Raw genomic sequence first — 18,381 nt, 5'->3', positions numbered from 1 at the left:
CATTCATGTGAGGAGAATTGAAAGCTTGTGTGAGGAGTCACAAATTCCTATTTTTAGTGAGGATGAACAACCCGAGAGCAGTAATGATCACTTTCCATTCAAGCCTTTGCTTTTGTTCTCTCAAACAGTGCTCAGGGGAATGAGTGAGCTTCATCAGCGTGCTTGTTGCATTGAGAATGTACTATTATATAAAGCAATCTGGTGGTGAGAAGGAATCAGAGCTCTGCAACACACTCTCTCTCACACACACATGCACACAAACGCATAAAACCTAAATCGTATGCACGGAAATACACGCGTGGACATGTAAACATAATGAAGCATATTTTAGGTAACAGACCGAAAATATATACAAGACAAGCTCGGCGATGGGATTCTGCTCTAGTCAATGAATAATTTCTCATCAGGATTCTGAAATACTGTGTGCATCCTAGAGTTCAGTGTCCTTGCTTAGGATTCAGCAGATGGAACCAGGGGATGGAGGTTATCAGGCATCTCATCTCCCCCTGGACTGTAATTCAGTGGTGACAATGTGCTATGGACTCTAAAGGCTGGCCATCTGCTGAAGTTTTCCCTCTCCTAAGGTGAGAAAGACAGACCTCAACCTGGAAGTTCCAAAACACATGCTTAGGCACACGCTTGCATGAACACACACACACACACACACACACACACATATGCACATGCATGCATTAAAAAGAGCGCTGGGTGGAGTGACCTTGCAATATCAGTACTATTACCAATGTTACTATATAGAGAGTTGTACAGTTTTTACAATATAGTAATTGTATTATTATTAGCATGAGTTCACTATAAATCAAGCTCATAGTTTGCATAATGTTATTTCCAAAACACTTACTTTGACTTTAAAGTTACCTAAATCAAAATTTTTGCTCAACAGGGAACTTTGTCGTTCCACTCATCAACAGAGACAGTATCAGTCATAGCACATATAGAATTCAGAGAAATCATCATCTGAAGTCATTTCACTTTAACTAAGACATTACAATGTGCTTTGGTGAGGTCTGATATCATTTTAAACAAGCAGACTGATCATAGATCAATAAGCAGTTCAATAACTGATTGTGCACTATAATTGTTGTTAATAAATAGTAATTTGGTTAATAAATGAAAAGGAGTCTCATAATTTGCAGTTGAATTTTAATAATGACAGAATATTAAATTACTATATTAATCACTTTATCTTTAGAAATCACAGCAACCTTCCATTTAACAGAGGTATCAGTAATTTTGGTCTTGAATCAACAACAAAATAAGTGGTATCACCCACTTCCACAAATAAGAGCTGAATCTTCAGAAAATGGTGAATTGACACCCTGAGGGATCCTTAAAACCTTCAAAAATGTAATGAAAGCTGACATTGGTCGTGCTCGGCTAAGAGTGTCAGATGACAGAAACTCTGCAATGTTTGGACAAGATTAATTGCACCAATTGAGAAAATAGCAGGGCATTTGTACGGAAAGAAACATTTGCTGTGAAACAGATACCAATCAGGATGCCATCAGACTGCTGAAAATACAACAAGCTTCACGCCAAAGAAAGAAAGAAAGAAAGAAAGAGAGAAAGAGAAAGATGCCAAGGATCAGATTTTCTGATGCTAACCTCCAGACACAAAGACAGGAAGTCATCACTCCCTATAGTCTATTGGCAGAGAGATGTATCTCACCTATGACGCACTGTCTCCAGGTAGCCCACTTCACCTCAGACCTAATTTTGGGAGGGATTTGTCATAGTTTGAAGCTCACTTGAAATGCATGTATAAAAATGGTCTGCTGTGATGTTCTCCTGTGGAGGTAATACAGCAATAGACGAGCATATCTTGCCTTGTCAAGCAATAACATGACAGTATAGTCACAGGAAAATAATCTAAGCAGAAGTATAAATCACTTGTGCTAAATAACATTCAGACTACAGTTTTGCCTGCAGCACACTTGATTGATTTGAATTGATAAAGTGGCTTCCTGGTTTTTGTTCTACGCCATAATATTGCACTGTTGCATTTGCGTTCTGCCTCCCTATCCTTCATGCTGGAATTGTTTTCTCTAAACTTCACTCCGAAATAATCACAGCTACACGAACTACAATGACGGCTTCGAGAAGCTTTTGTGACAAAACAAGACTCTTATGTATTGTGTGAAGAAAATAGGAACATCCTGCATCTCACATCACGCTAAACAGAAGCAAGCGACGATGAGAGCAGAAACGATCAATGATTTGGGGTCAACAAACATATAAAGAACTCGACATAAAACCTACTTTAGTGGTGCGCTTAAAACAACAGCTAAATATACATCAGTAGACTGCAGCTGAGTGTTGTTTCTGCTCGGTTTTTGATGATACGTGAAATACGCAGCCATGAAAAAAAAGACAGACTAAACGTTGTTTACAAATACACACTGACAGGATGGATAATGTTGCGTTCATTTTTCAAGTCAAAGACTGGCAGTGACATTTAACGGGGGAATTAAATATATAAAATATATATCCTATGAACTGACCATTTGGATGAATATATGACCTTCACTGACACAGAAAAAAATAACTGGACATACTATTGCGATTTTTCCTCCCATTACAGCTTAATATGTCAAAAGTGCAGTAAAATAACCATTCGAATCAATTGCAAAAAGCCCAGACAGGATAATGGGGTGAGACTATCATAATATCGTTGATAATGAAATGAACATAATGTCAAGCCAACCATGATCATTTACCCTGGGCTTAGTAAACACAACCTTGGGGGAACATGGTTAAAATAATTAGGTGTCTGACAAACCCTGTCACTGTTACACTGTGGGATAGTTATTTTGGTTCCCTCTCAAATAAATAATGATATATCAACAACAAAAAAGTTCCCTTTTAACGCGCTTTGGAACATTGTTTCGCTGTTGTGTGACATGTGCACCTGAATCTTCGCCTCCTTGCGTTCGTCTGCTTTTCTCTTCTATTTTCATGCAGGATGAGACAAATAAAATCCCCAGAAATCAGGGCCCTTGAAATGGCCTGTGGCTTCATAAATCAAGCTGAGGGTGGAGGCAGTCACAACACGAGCTTCCTCCATTAATATCAGAAACAGACATAAGCAGAATGGCATGCATTACCAAACAAGACAATTAAAGAGTCATGCCTTGAGAAAAGATGGAAAAGAGTCAGACAGCCAGTTTGAAGTGAAACGAAATTACATTTATGTCTTGTCCATCAATTTATTCTTCGTTTTAATGGATAAATAGCCATCCATTAGTCTGTGATATCATCTTGGAAAGTCCAATCTGAAGAACAGCAATTGCTTTGAGAGATAATGTGAGCGTAACAAAAGAAGAAAAACAAATCCATGTTTCCACAGTCGCTCTGACTTGTGAATATTTTAACCAATCAAATTCTTTTGCAGGCAAACCGAGGTCGTGAATCGCCTGGAAGTGACACTTCGATCAGCATTTATTTTGAAACAAAATTCCCAGTAAATTTGCTGACAACAAACAAAGCGCTTAAACTTCGAAACCCCCTCGGATGCTGAGAAGCCCACACTGTAATTTTTAGTTATTAAGAATTCGCACAAGTACTGTAATTAGTGTGTGAATGACAACAGTCAACTCAGTGAGCGCTAATGCAATCACTGAGCTGCAACACAACACAAGATATTTTTTTTTGAGTGGAAACACTACAAACATAATATTCAGATAATAACTTATTATTTCAGAAATATATGAATAAGATCAATGCGATTTTTATGTTTTCATTCATTAAATGGGGCAATTATGTGTGATTAACCTCCATTAGTGAAGAAAAGAAATACAGCGTGTGGATGAAAGAGCACGTATTGGGAGGTTTCTTGTATTTGTGTGAAAGTTGGACAACAGTGCCCATGCATAATCTTCTAGCTGCCTGTAGCAGTCAGACAAGAGCCAGCTGGTTCTGAATCAGAGCTAAACCATGTCCTGTGAGCTAGGATTTTTTCAGCGTACACAGATGTAAGTCACACCGCATTAATGAAGCTGAAAAGGTTTGCAAGAAATATTGTACTGCTACAGATAGATAATAGCACTCATTTAATATTTATCATGCAACAAGAAGTCTTTTCAAATAAGGTCACATTGTCTGACATTGACACGTTTACGAGTAGAATTAGCTGCAATGAATCTGAATTGTTAGACACAACAGCAGTTACATCAGGAATTCGCAGTTTGATTTCCAAATACACTGTGAAGTTTTTTTTTTTTTTTTGTTTTTTTTTAATAAATCTGATTACTGGAGTAGATTTTACAAGAAAATACCATCTCAGTCTTTCTACTTCAAAATTGTACATTTAATGCAATGTGTTATTTACCAGTTTATCAGTATCAGCCAAAAAGAAAAAAGAAAAGAAAAGAAACAAAATGTTAGATCATGGCTGAATTAGATCATTGAAGGTCAGCCAGACACTGGTAAATAAAATGGGATTAAACAAAGGGTACTGTATTTGTGTTATTTGACATTTAATAATTAAAGGTTTGCATCATATTCTGAGTTTGCATTTCTCTGTTTTCATTAATTTTGAGAAATAGTGAATCTTTGCGATAATAAAGTAAATGCCATTACTTTTTTGAAAAACTAACTCATATTTTCTTGTAAACTCAAAAGTAATGCATTACTCTACCAGTTACTTGAAAAAAGTAATCTGATTACCTAACTTGCATTACTTATAATGTGATAACCCCATTCATTCATTCATTCATTTATTTATCCAGTGTAAGATTATTCCATTGCAAAGGACCTAAAACAAAGTAGATATACATATTTTAAGACTCATTCATAATGTGTCAGAAAAAAAGTATGTGATTTTATAAATAAAATTGGAATGTATTGGAATGCCATGATTTGTTCAAAATATTATCTAAATATAAAGTATGCTCTTTTTTTTTTGTTCTAGACCCCACAGCATCTTCCTGGCGGTCCCTGTATTTCACGTTAAAAACCCCTAGCCAGCATCATTCACCACTTTTAGTTTCATTATTTTAAACGACCAAATCAACACGCTAATGCTTTCACAGCACATTCTTTAGGGCCACACCGAATGCATTGTTTCAGTTCAGCTGGGTGATGCAATCAGATAATGTAGCAATATATCACTGACATCACAGCTATCAAAGCCATGCATTTGGCAGGTTATACTCCAATCAATCATGTCAGGATAGCTTTGTGGAAAGCCTGCTTAAGCCCAGCATGTGTAGGTGTGCAGGAGAACATTATTAAAGGCAAGGATCAGAGCACGCACACACGCCAAGTAACAGTCAAAACTTGGTCACGGTACAGAACAGCTAAGGTCAGTGAACAAGCCCAGCAATTTTCTTGATAGGCTTTTAAAGCTATGCTCAATCTACCTGAACAGTTCTCTGAAAACTTCTCTAATGTGAGGTAAATTGCTGTGCATCAAAGCTGTTTCGAGACGTTAGTGTCCAAGGATGAATTAATAATGACCGTTTGCATGTCGGTTTATAATGATGGCTTGAAATAAAGCTTTGTGCTAACACAACATACATTATTTTTGCTGTTGAGCTTGTTAAACAGAAAAGAAGATAAAGACTTGGAGCAAAGAATCTGCTTATTTTCAAAGAAAACTTGTGGGCCGTCTTACACAACGGCACCATTAATAACTACAAATGTTGATGCCCCATGGGTCCTTCCAGTTATTTCTCAGCTCCTCTGTGTATACCTTTAATTAACTGATTTTTTTTTTTTAAACTACTGGCTTCTATAATCGCTAATATTGTAAGTTTGGTGTGAATTTGGCCGTCTCTATTTTGGCTGCATGCAGAGTGTGGTGCTTTAATGATGAAAGGAGAATGGCTTCAAAGAGATTAGCTCATCAGCTGATGCCAATAGACGAACAATGCGGCACCATATTTCTTCTCAGGCATTGTGTATCTGAATACAGAGCTTTCTGTAATTTGATTATACTGGACCTTTCGTTTCAGTCCTTTCAGTAGGAAAGACAAAGACAGCGACATCTATAATGTGAATATTAACGAAACGACAAACATACATTCATTGCAAAATATATGTTTCCTAATCTGTACTTTTGTTTTGTTTTTGTTTTTCAAACATGAAAAACAAATCTTATTCTCATACACAACCATGCTTCTCAAGTAAGCTAGAAAACGAGACAAAGATTAATATCTTTTGCATTTACGACCTGTTTTTGACTTTCCAAATCTTTGTTTCACAAAAAACGCCTGAAGGGAAAGCATTGGTGGAAAGAGGTCATGAAAAAGAAATAATTAATTTAAAAAAGAAGGCCGTAACCTTATGATCACGTTGTGTTGGAGCAGCACACTGCGATGAATGAACTGCTCTGGTGGAGGTCAGCGGGGAGCACCAGGATGTATAGTTTTTAGACACAAATGTGGAGCTGGGTCCCTCGTTCCGCACAACCCCTCCCTGAACTCGTGTCTCGGAGCTTGTTAAAAAGGCCCAGTCATGTGGTGTGTTATTTTAACGGCTGTTCCCATAGATTGGCCTCAGTGGCATCATGAAAGCCCATAACGGCAGATTCATCACTCTCATTGTTCACAGAGGGCATGATGGCCCGATACGAGCGCCTTGTAGGTGTGCGAAAGTCACTCGCGATGAAATCTGTCAACACAACGGATGTCTCGTCTCCATCCTCTGCCATATGCCTTTTATCTCCCGTAGGACTTGATGAGACTGCGCTGGCCTTTGACAGTCTTTAGAAATTACTAGCGAGTGCTGACATTTGATTTGTGCTTGCCCTGCTGTGCTCAAGCAGAACTATAACTAATCGGTGATTGATGGCATCAAAACTACAATGACACATAACGCCGATATAAAACGACAGTATACTGTATGGCTTTTTCACTCTGCCATTTCTTTTATAACCTCTTTTAACTATCAGGTGGTCATTAGGATTTGACAAGAATTATGCATGAGGTTCAACCCTCAGGACAACTGTGCATCATAATTTGCTGTGACTGAACTTTATTACGAGGAATGGCATCTACAAATCTTAACTAAGTGTGTGTTTTCCTAGAAAAAATGGATGAAAAGCAACTGAAATTATAGCCATGGCGTGTCATAGCCATGCATTTTATCATGAGAGGCACCTTTTTCTACCTAAGACGAATGGCTGAGGTAATATTTATTCTGCCAATATATAAAAATGCATATTGTAACATTGCAGCCTAACTATTTTATATGCCGGATTCCATAGGGAATAGGAAAATATGCTTTGCGTGTGCCAAAAATGAATGCATTTTCTTCTGGTTTTGGGGGACTGTAAGTGATATCAAGTTTCAATTCGGAACAAATTGTCTTTTATAAGTGCAGATGCAATGTATCCATACTAATATAGCTGAGAGCCACATCTTAGAATGCTAATTTTACCGGACAGGACAGAGATCGAAACAGATTTCTTTGAACGGCTACCCTCATACCTATGCAAAAAGATCACATTTCTAAAGCACACGAATAGAATAAGCCACTTTCAAAAAGCAATTTGCTAAATTATACAAAACTATACATTTTAACCCCTTCAGAGTCACAGCAGGCCCACTTTGAGTAATCTCTACACTGTAAAATAGAAAAAGTTGGCAAAACTCACACACAAAAAATAATCAGTTGCCTCAAAAATTTTTAAGTAAACACATTTTTACTTGTAGATTTTAATTGCTTTTACCTTGAAATATTTGACTGAGATAACTTGTACATTCACTTAATATTATCATGTAATCTCAACTTAAATATTTTAGTAGTGGAAACTTGGCTAGCTTTACCATGAATCTTGCACCAAAATACAAAAACAAACAAACAAATAAACTTACATAATGTTAATTTTTTTTTTTTTTTCATTTATTCTCCCTTTTGAGTGCCATGGCAAAGTATGCTGGGAAATAGAAATCCAATTTCAGTTAAATTTAAGTTTGTCTAACTTAAATTCATAAAACTCAAACAGATTACTTAAAATGTTTCCGTTTTGTGAATTCAAAAGAAAAGGAAAGTTCTAAACACTCATAAAAAGTTAATTCGTTGAATTTAAGTTTGCCCTCCTCAGACCAATTAATTTGAGTATTAGGGTTTACAGTGAGTACAAAAAACTCTTTGCCACTTTTTGAACTTTTCAGTACATCCATATATCCAGTGGAATCAAAATAGGAAGCATGATGTCATAGAACGGATGAATTCTTATTTTTCCTCCCGTCTCTCCTTCAAAGGCAAGCCAAAATCCATGTAAGAAGTTTTGTCTCCACACAATTTCTAATCTTGACAGGTGGAGGATTCGGAAAATGGATTGAGTCTGGATTTGGAAGGGAGGTGTGTCAGGCTGTCTCATTCTATTTTTTTCCCTCTCAGCTCTGCACCAATTTCATATTGATGAGCTCGGCACCAACTCAAATTGCATGTCTTCTTTAAACATTTAACCAGCAAAGCGAGCGATCATACTCTATACTGAAATCCTGCTCAAATCCAAATGCAAATCCCATTGCAATGAAGAGATCACAGAGAAAGGATTTCACAAGCGCCATACAAAGAATCATCACTTTTAATATTGCTACACACACTCTGAGTAGAGTTTGAGAATGTTTCTTTAAGTTGATTATTATATTCATATGTATATTACTTCTTTGCAAATGGTCTCTTCAGAATATGTTTTGCTACTGTGTGGATGAAAAGCATCGTGATCACTGTGGGAAGGCAAATGGGTTTGCTTTTCTGTGCTGTACTAAAGGGAACCGTACATTCAAACAACAATTATCCCATACTCCTGCCCTATTACACCCCTGCATTGACTTATCCATGGCAGCGATGTAGAACAAATCAGTTTCTCTCTCTGTAACTGCTGGTTTCAATGAATTATTGGCATTGTTGCTTATGGTGACTCTTAATTATACAGGAGCCAGTTAATTATGCTTTATTTCTTCTGAATTTTATACTCAAAATGGTCACTTTTTGGAAATAATTAAAGAGATTTCATATTTTACATTCTTTCGCTATTTCCTGAATCGGTAAGATTTTAAAATGTTCTTTAAAAGAAGACTCTTATGCTCACTAAGGGTGCATTTATTTGATCAAAATACAGCAAAAACAGCAATATTGGGGAATATTATTACAATTGTTAAAGCTGCAGTCCGTAAGTTTTGCCTCTTTGTCGCCATCTCTGTTTGAAAACCTGGAATTGCAGCTTTTTGCGGAATTAACGTGCGGAATTAGGAAAAAAGCATTACCATAAATTGCGCTACGTATGGTGATTTTAATCTAAAGATCGGTTAGCTCATATCACATTAAACTGTGCAAATTATTATTATTGTTATACTTTATTCTCAAATTGAATAACAACATCAGAATTGTGTGACTATGAGTATAGTGTGTATTAGCATGTAGACTTCAATTTCTGTACAGTCTAATCTAATTGTCATGCCATTCGAATTTCATATTTAGAAATTCTTTTAACCCAAAAAGCAAACTATGCTCCCTTCGAACTGATTTTCTTTAAAATACAAATCTTGTGTGATCCCAGGCTATCTGTAATCAGAAGCATATTTAAAAATGGAATATAATTTAATTTCAATCACGTTTCATAAACACATTATGCTTTCTGTATCACAATCCGCCATCAAAATGATACATTTGACTATTCTAGCTGCTGTGAAAAAGGCTATAAACTATGCGTCACCTGCAGGATCCTCACATGCGATAGCCTGTTAGCCGGGACAACTTTTTGTTTACAGACGTGACGTAACGTGGTGATGGCGCAGTGGATAAGACACATGCCTTTGGTGTGAGAGACCCGGGTTCGAATCCACTGTGAGACACCAATATGTCCCTGAGCAAGACACTTAACCCCCTAGTTGCTCCACAGGCGTGCGACCTCTGACATATATAGCAATTGTAAGTCGCTTTGGATAAAAGCGTCAGCTAAATGAATAAATGTAAATGTAAATGTAACCGTTGTGAATCGGGCTAAAGTAATGCGATAGTTTTGAACACTGGCTGGTTATGTACTTGCTAAAATGTGACCCTGGACCACAAAACCAGTCTTAAGTCGCTGGGGTGTATAGGTAGCAATAGCCAAAAATACATTGTATGGGTCAAAATTATTGATTTTTCTTTTATGCCAAAAATCATTTGGACATGAAGTAAAGATCATGTTCCATGAAGATATTTTGTAAATTTCCTACTGTAAATATATCAAAACTTAATTTTTGATTAGTAATATGCATTGCTAAGGGATTCATTTGGACAACTTTAAAGGCGATTTTCTCAATATTTAGATTTTTTTTTTTGCATCCTCCAGATATTTATATATATACAGATATTCAAATAGATGGATCTCAGCCAAATATTGTCCTATACTAACACATCATGCATCAATGGAAAGCTTATGTATGCAGCTTTCATGTAATGTATAAATCTCAATTTCTTTTTAAAAATTGACCCTTACTGACCCCAAATGTTTTATGTTTTATAATTAAACAAGCATAAGAAGCAGGTTTTGTAATATTCATTCAATGATTTACTCATCTGCCACAACAATGAATAAATGAATAATCTTCATTTCGAGTTTTTCCTCAGAAAAAACTACTACATGCAATTAACTGTGATTAATATGATTAATTAAACCACGTATTATAATTAAGTAATGAATTTGATTAAAATTTTTAACTGATTGACAGCCTTACTATTTGCATACCAATGCAAGTCAGTTCAGTCACTAGCTGAGATGTTTGCATTTACAATTCTAAACTGCCTTTTATTGGGCCTTTTTGCTTTCACAATGAAAAGAGATATGAAAACCCATGTCTCTTCTGTGCCAGTCAGACCCATCCTCTTGAATGTCCTGAAAGGACACAGCTTAGAAGAGATAATCAAGGAATATATAAAGGAATCTCTCCTGCCCCAAGCCAACCATTGGTCCTTTTACGAATTCATCTGCAGCCTTCAGAGGGACTTAGCATTATATCTTAAACACTTTCAAGAGATAACCAAATGAATGAGGGAGAGATGTGTTTTAATAAACTATTTAATACATTTTATTTTATAAAATTTAACATTTCCTTCTATTTTAAATTGTATGTATTTATTTTATTTTTTTTAATGTCCCAAGCATATTTGGTTTAAAATACTGTTTTCAGAGTCTTGTTACTTGTGTCTTCACTGTGCAACACTGTAAGCCATAACCGTGTAACAAGCCTATAAAACAACAATATATTTGGGTGCGTTATTGCGCTCCGGACGAAATCTCACACTATTCCAAGGTATCTACACATGATGGAAAATGAGCTTTGGGAAGTTCGAGTCTAGAGAACTGCATTTATTGGCAAACAGGTAATCGCTCTAATGGGCCATTGCCAGACGATTAAGAGTCACCTTTTGTGGAAAAAGAAAGCAAGGGAATCTGACCCAGAGCGGTGCATGAATAATTTTGGCGTACATGAAATTAGGACATTGTTAAAGAAAAGGAGGGGTCTAAAGCAGTGCATTACTGCAGCTGGAAGCCTAGAAATACCCATGTGTATTAGAAGAGGCGGCGATCGCACTCCTAATGTATTTAAGCGCAATCCACTCGAGATGGGCTAAATGCACGCTTGATGCTATATCTTAACTTAATGCTTTGTCAATATTTATTTGCGGCTGTGACGATCGTGAGGTTCTGTAGCTGCGTGTGGTCTTCAGCCTCCTTTAAGGATCGGCTCTCCTGTGGCACATATGTCAATTTGTCTGGTGATTTATGATGTTGACTAACTGAGCTGGTATCGCCTAACTCATTCAGAGAGAGGCCGTACAGGATACTTGGCAGGCGTTCACTTTGTAATGGGAAAAGCAGTAGGCAAGCATAACCCTCATGAGGCAGCCAGGAAAGATGAGAAAATAAGTGGGTCAAGCACTATAGGCACAAGGGCAGGAGGATGGAACAGGACCTGTGAAATCAATGCCGCTTTCTTCAAGTGTTACTTTTGTGGGATATCGAACACTGCAAAATGTGTAGCAGAGTGGCGGCTGACAGCGACGAGATGATATCCTTTTATATTTAGCTTTGATTATTTCATCCTCTGGTGATGGCAGTCATTTAAACACAGAACAGCCAACAAGGTTCATATTGTCTCGCTTGCCACGCTATTCTCCTCCAGCCCTGAAGCGTGCTGAGTAATCAGGGATTCTCGCTGTGTGTAGACTTTGGCGACACCGGGCACAAAGCTGCGAGCGAGGAGTATCCTGTGATATCCCATGCACTTTTACACCACATTCCTGCTTTGTTTAATGACACCACAGTGAACGAACATTTGCGGCTTTAATGGAAAACATTTCCCGAGACAAAATCCGCCGCCAAAGTGGCTCTGTTGTGCGTTCGGCACAGTTACCTGAGGAACCAACCTCTCACCTCGCTGACAAGATGTCACCGTTTCAAACCACATCAGAGTTTGTGGTTTACTTCTCCATCGACTTTTATTTATTTATTGCATTCTGGCCGTGGGCACGTTGCCACTGCTACTCTCTACCCTAAATGTACTCGTAGCAGCGCTTTAAACATTTCACTGCTTACTACAGGTGTGTTTTCCCAAAGATAAGCCGTTTTGCTTTAGGTTAACTGTGTTATCTGCCTTACATTGCTGTGTTAGGTTTATCTGGAGTTAGCACTTCCTTTGTTGCCTTGAGGTCTCCCACAGGCAAGAGAGAGGATGTCTGGCTCATCAACTGTTTTCTCATTATGCTTCTTTTTAGTAACAATGTAACACAATAAAGGCTAAGGCAAATTATCGAGCCTAATGAACATCCTATGAATCAATGAAACGGAACAGAGGCGTTTTAAAGAAACGTTCAGAGTGAATGAGATATTTTTCCAGACCAGTGAGATGCTTTCTAGACTGACTAGGTATGAGACATTTCTAATGCAACCAATAACAGCAAAGGGAATTCGCAATGAATTAATTATTTGTGTCCAACTTTCAAATATTTTGATGCCAAGGGCTCCCAACAGGATGGTCTCTTTGCTAGGGAACCCCTTCCTAAAATATGGAACCAGCTTGCGGAAGGATTTTTGATTGTTTTTTAAAGAAAAAACAAAACAAAATTTTTATTCTCACCAAGGCTGATCAAAAACACAGTAATGCAGTAAAATGTCATTTAGAATAACATTACTCCAGTCTTCAGTGTCACATGATCCTCCAGAAATCATTGTAATATGCTGATTTGCGGCATTTCATATTATCAATGTTGAAAAAAGTTGGAAAACATTGGAAACTGTGATACTTTTTTTTTCAGGATTCTTTGATGAATATAAAGTTGAAAATAACAGCATTTATTTGAAAAATCTTTTGTAACATAAGAAATGTCTTTACTGTCACTTCTGATCAATTCAATGCATCATTGCGGAATTAATGTTTTAAATTAAATATTGGTATGTTAGTCTGTTTATGCAGTTAGTATGTGTAAGTTAGTAAGTTAGTATGTGTATGCAGAATGAATGAATAAAATAAATGTTTGCTGTGATATTATAGACAGCATTCTTTCAAAACGTTAATAATTGGCTTTAATAAATGTTTCAACATTTTTTCTAATATTAATTTTGTTGACCGCATCTGCTTTCTACCCACTTTTGCTGTTAAATGTGCTGTATATAGAAAGTAATTTGTAACTTCTACATAGTAATTTCTTCTTCTTTTTAGACTTTTCTTCCCCCAAACACGAAAGTTTGAAAGTTACTGGGCTAAAGAAATTGCACAAATCAGAAAACACTAAAATTGGGCAAACACAATCTGTGCCATGATTGTTAAGTGAATTTGCCTCTTTTTGTTTGGTGGCCAATTCTACAACTATCACGTATGATCTTCTCAATCCTCAATATGTGTTTGTGGTATTGCTATAATATATACAAACACACTATCAAATGGAATGGTAGGAAAGCTATGACAAAATGGCTGGTAAAAAAGTATGGATAGTAGTAAAAAAGTACATGAATGTAATGATGTATCCAGTTGAAGAAATCATTGCAATCATATCTTTATTATTGTGTGTGAAATTAGGCTAGAGGCACCGCTTTTGCAAGGCCATATGGGATGCAGCACAGCCAGGGGTCCGTCATTAACGTAAAGATATGAGATGAAAGCATACAACAAACGAAGAAAATGGAAAAGAAAATGAAAAGATCCAGAAATCTAATTTCTACATATGTATGGTTAACCAACTGAGAGCAATACAGAGCAATTGAAGATTGCTGTTTCTGTAGAAGCAGGGAGAATAAAGTGCTAGGAGGAGACAGTTTCCAAGCCCTCTTGCATGATTTTAGTAAATGGTTTAATTTGATATAAATCATCGTCGAGCTAGATGGGGGAATATCTCATTTACAAATTGTGTCCTCGTTTGTTAGTGGCACGGCACCTCAATTACCCGCCAAGCAGCTTTTTATTTATTCATGCGCACAAAGTCATGTATTCATGAGGATTAAGCAGAGACTCTCACAGAGACTGGCAGCCACAGACAGCATATTTTAACAGAAGGGGAAAATCTGACACAGATTAAACCATAAGTAGATGGGGGAGAATGGAGGACCCGTGGCTTTGTGCATTCATAGGTCAGTGCTTGGTCAGTTTCCCAAACAGCCCCATTCTGAGAAATCATCCTCAGTATGAAAAGACTCAGGGCACAAACTTCAAAGAACAGTTCATGCAAACATGAAAATGCAGACATCATTTACTGATCCTCTTGTCGACCTAGACCTCTTTCCTCTATCGATCCCAAAACCTTCTTTCTTCTGTGAAACCCACAAGGTCATTTTGTTTTATATTCCCTACTCTTTTCTAAATGAAATACAAGTGAACAGAGTATTTCAAAATAACAATAAAGCAGTGATTCTCAACCTTTATGACTTAAAGGCCATTCCATTGACCAACACAATATTCAAAAAGGCTTGATATTGTCTTTGGAATTATGACAGAAAAGAATGCTAATATATATATAAAAAAAAATTAGCCATGATACATTTTTGTGTGATTACAGAAGATTCAAGAGCTGTATGTTCTTAAGTAACAACAACAACAACAACAACAACACTAGTTATTTAGAATACATTAATACATCGGTTTACATTTTGGTTTTATGCATTTTAAAGTTGGATTAATTTAATATACAATAATTTATTCATTTAAATACTTTTAAGACATCCTTGACAGGGGCCTCTAGTGCCGGCCCCCTGATTGGGAACAATTGCAATAAAGGACCATAAAACAACCATAAAAGTAGTAATTATAACAGTGTGCATTATATTAAATTATTTTCTGAAGCCATATGATAACTTTGTACAAGAAATCAGTAATAATGTCAGTTGTTTTTTTTCAATGATTTGCCAATGAATCATTCAAGTCAGATATTTTCAAACTAATCTGTTGATTCAGTTCACAAAACCAGTCTGAATGATTTAAATAATTTGTTAAATGTTAACAGTTAACTGGAGGGAAATATTATCAATGAGCAACATACTGTGTATCATCACATGGCCTAAAATAAAGCATACAAGTCACTTTTTTGATTATTTTATGGTTCTTCTGCATCCTTTTAAAGCTTGAAAGCTCTAGTCCCCATTCACTGTCCCTACATGGAAAAGAATGACCATTACATGACTCTAAATTCTCCTTTTGTGTTCCACAGAAGAAAATAAGTCATATACATGAAGGTGAGTAAACAATGACAGAATGGATGAACTACCCCTTTAAGAGAGAGGATATTATGTGTGAGAACAACAAAAAAAAAAGTATACCAGAATGCGAATGCATCACTGTTATGACAGTCTAATGAATTCCCACTGTATCGTACACCAACAGAAGAGGGGGAGGTGATGTAGTGACATTGTGTAGGAGAATATGGAGAGTGAATTGGCGTAGCTATTTGTGTGACTGATTTTTATAATAAACCACATGACTGCATTAAAACACACTGCAGCTCCAAATGTGCCACAGGACAAACACTCATTCTGGTAACTTGAAAGCAAGGAACACTTCCTGGCTCGCTCTCCTCATCAGAAAATCCTGGGTATTCTTTTTCCAGCCCGTACTCACAGCCACATTAGACACATTTATCAGGATTCGCCAACACCATTATGACAGGCCTTATCAAATTATCTGCCGGCACAACTGGCTGTGAGTGAAGAATTAGAAACACTAACTTCACTGAGGAATGCAATTTGCTTGGATACAGCGTGTCGAATGCTCGCGAGCGTGGCGCCGGGCCCAGCGGAGCGTTAACTGAACGGTCGCTGCATCCTGATTGGCTGTCTGTTGGGACAGATGTCCTCATGTCACTCCGACTCGAGAGGTGGATGTCCCTGCAAGCCATGACAGATGCTCCGAAAGGTAAAACAGATGGAAGTGACTCTGGGAGCGTGTGGCTATGGGCAGTTAAGTTGAGGAATAATGGGAATAATCATTCTAAAAAGCGAAAGGCTGCTAGTCACGAGCGAGGAAGGGGTCCGTGTCCACGCATACCCAGACACCCCGGCAAAAAGGGAGAGATGCAAAACTCCTGAGAATGATTAAAAGCATCTCCCACCGTTCGGCGCGGGCGGCTGCAATCAGATGCTCTGCTCCGCTACCCAGTATTTCTCCAACAGGGGAAGAACAGGTGTGCACCATCACACCGGGATCCAAATATGCGATCCAGTTCCCAAGCTCAAGAGTGTTTACCGGTGTTGTTAAGAAATGGAGTGTAAAATGCCTAATTAGATACACCTTGTACACTGTGTTTTTTAAGAATTATGAATTCAAAATACCTTTGGCATAATGAAATGCCTACTCGCGATCTTAATGGGACGATTAGTCACAGGACAGGCCGGTTTGAAAAACGTGTGCTTTGATTTAGCACTAAGCAGAAGCATAACGCGGAGTAATGCGTCTTGCTGAAAAATCAGCGCGGCTCGACGGCTGAAGACATCGCATTGCCAATATGAATCTCAGCTGGCTTGTGTTTTTCACTCCTTCAGGTCCTCTCATTATTAACTTATGAAACCCTCTTCACGGCCGAGTTTAAAAATGAGACGGCAATATGGAGCGGACACATTTCTCTGAAAATAACGGCCTGGGCTTTCATTGGATAAACATAGGGCCTGCTTTATGGGCTCTACCTGCGGGTTGCCATTGGAGACACGGTGTCTCTGCAAAGACATGCATAATTAACTGAAACTGTAGAGGTGTAAAAGAGATCTACGAGCCGAAGCGCATCAAGGCGTCTATTATCAGTGGAGCATCTCTCGTCATTAGAATGCAAATCTACAATTTCAAGGACAAAACCCTCATCAGCTGGTGCAATAGGCCTCCGCTGTCCTCACACCAGGGCCCTCTCGTCAAACCTTCGCTTACAACAGCGCTTCCGTGCTTAGTACGCCGTGCCTCCTTTAGAGTTGTGTTTTTATACTGACAGCAGGTCTGATCATCAATTATTATAGCTCACTGGCTCTAAAATGGGCATATCTCCTGGTGTGACACTTGCAGCTTTGACCACAGGCATGAGAGAGAGGCCAGGAGAGAGTTAACCCAGAAGAGCAGTGCACCTGCATGCACAGTGACATCAGGCTCAAAGTGGCAGAGGCGAACGGCCATGCCGCAAGACAACATCTGCCTTCCACTGTGACCGACTAGTTAAGCCAGCTACACAATCAAGGACACACACGGTCCCTCTGTTAAAACTGCTGCAGACCTGCTTTAGAAAATCGCACTAGAAGTTTCATGATTTTAACAGAAAAAGAAAGTAAAAACGCAAAAGTAAAACCCAATAAAGTGGTTTACCAATAGACATTTTAGTATACACAGTGGAAAAACTATGTTAGGTTTAACTATAAAATGAATTTTGAATGATAAATTACATGTTTTTGGAAGTAAAAAGTATGATTTGCCATATAATTTAAAGTTAAAAGCTGAATTTTTTCATAAGCAAATAAAATGTGTTATTTATTATTATCATTATTTTTTATTTTTATAATTTGAAAGTAAAGGATAGGCAGACAGACAGACAGACAGACAGGTACCTAGATAGATAGATAGATAGATAGATAGATAGATAGATAGATAGATAGATAGATAGATAGATAGATAGATAGATAGATAGATAGATAGATAGATAGATAGATAGATAGATAGATAGATAGATATTTACTAAGCTATATTATGAAAAGAAAATAGTCATTCCCAGAAAAGGAAAGTAAAAAACAAAAAAAAATACAAAACACAAAATAAAATATGGAAAACCCAAATTTGGACTTGAATATTTTGATCTACTTTATGATAATTGTTATTTGTACATTTTAAAATAAAATGTAGAAAATTCTTCTGGTATAATAATATTACCATACATGAAAATAATCATAAATAACATAAATAGGCTTGT

The 18,381-nt window shown here is 37.3% G+C and overlaps 1 protein-coding gene across 1 annotated transcript in view; it reads right to left on the bottom strand.

The window, feature by feature from the left end:
- The window catches only part of LOC306883000 (protocadherin-11 X-linked-like), a 169,904-nt gene that overhangs the window by 31,867 nt on the left and 119,656 nt on the right, over nt 1-18,381 (bottom strand). The gene's annotated exons all lie outside the window — the stretch shown is intronic.

This window comes from Barbus barbus (assembly GCF_936440315.1).
Source record: "Barbus barbus genome assembly, chromosome: 17".
In the NCBI taxonomy this organism is placed as follows: Eukaryota; Metazoa; Chordata; class Actinopteri; order Cypriniformes; family Cyprinidae; genus Barbus; species Barbus barbus.
The sequence above is the reverse complement of the archived record's forward strand: the minus strand, read 5'-3'. Positions and strand labels throughout refer to the sequence as shown.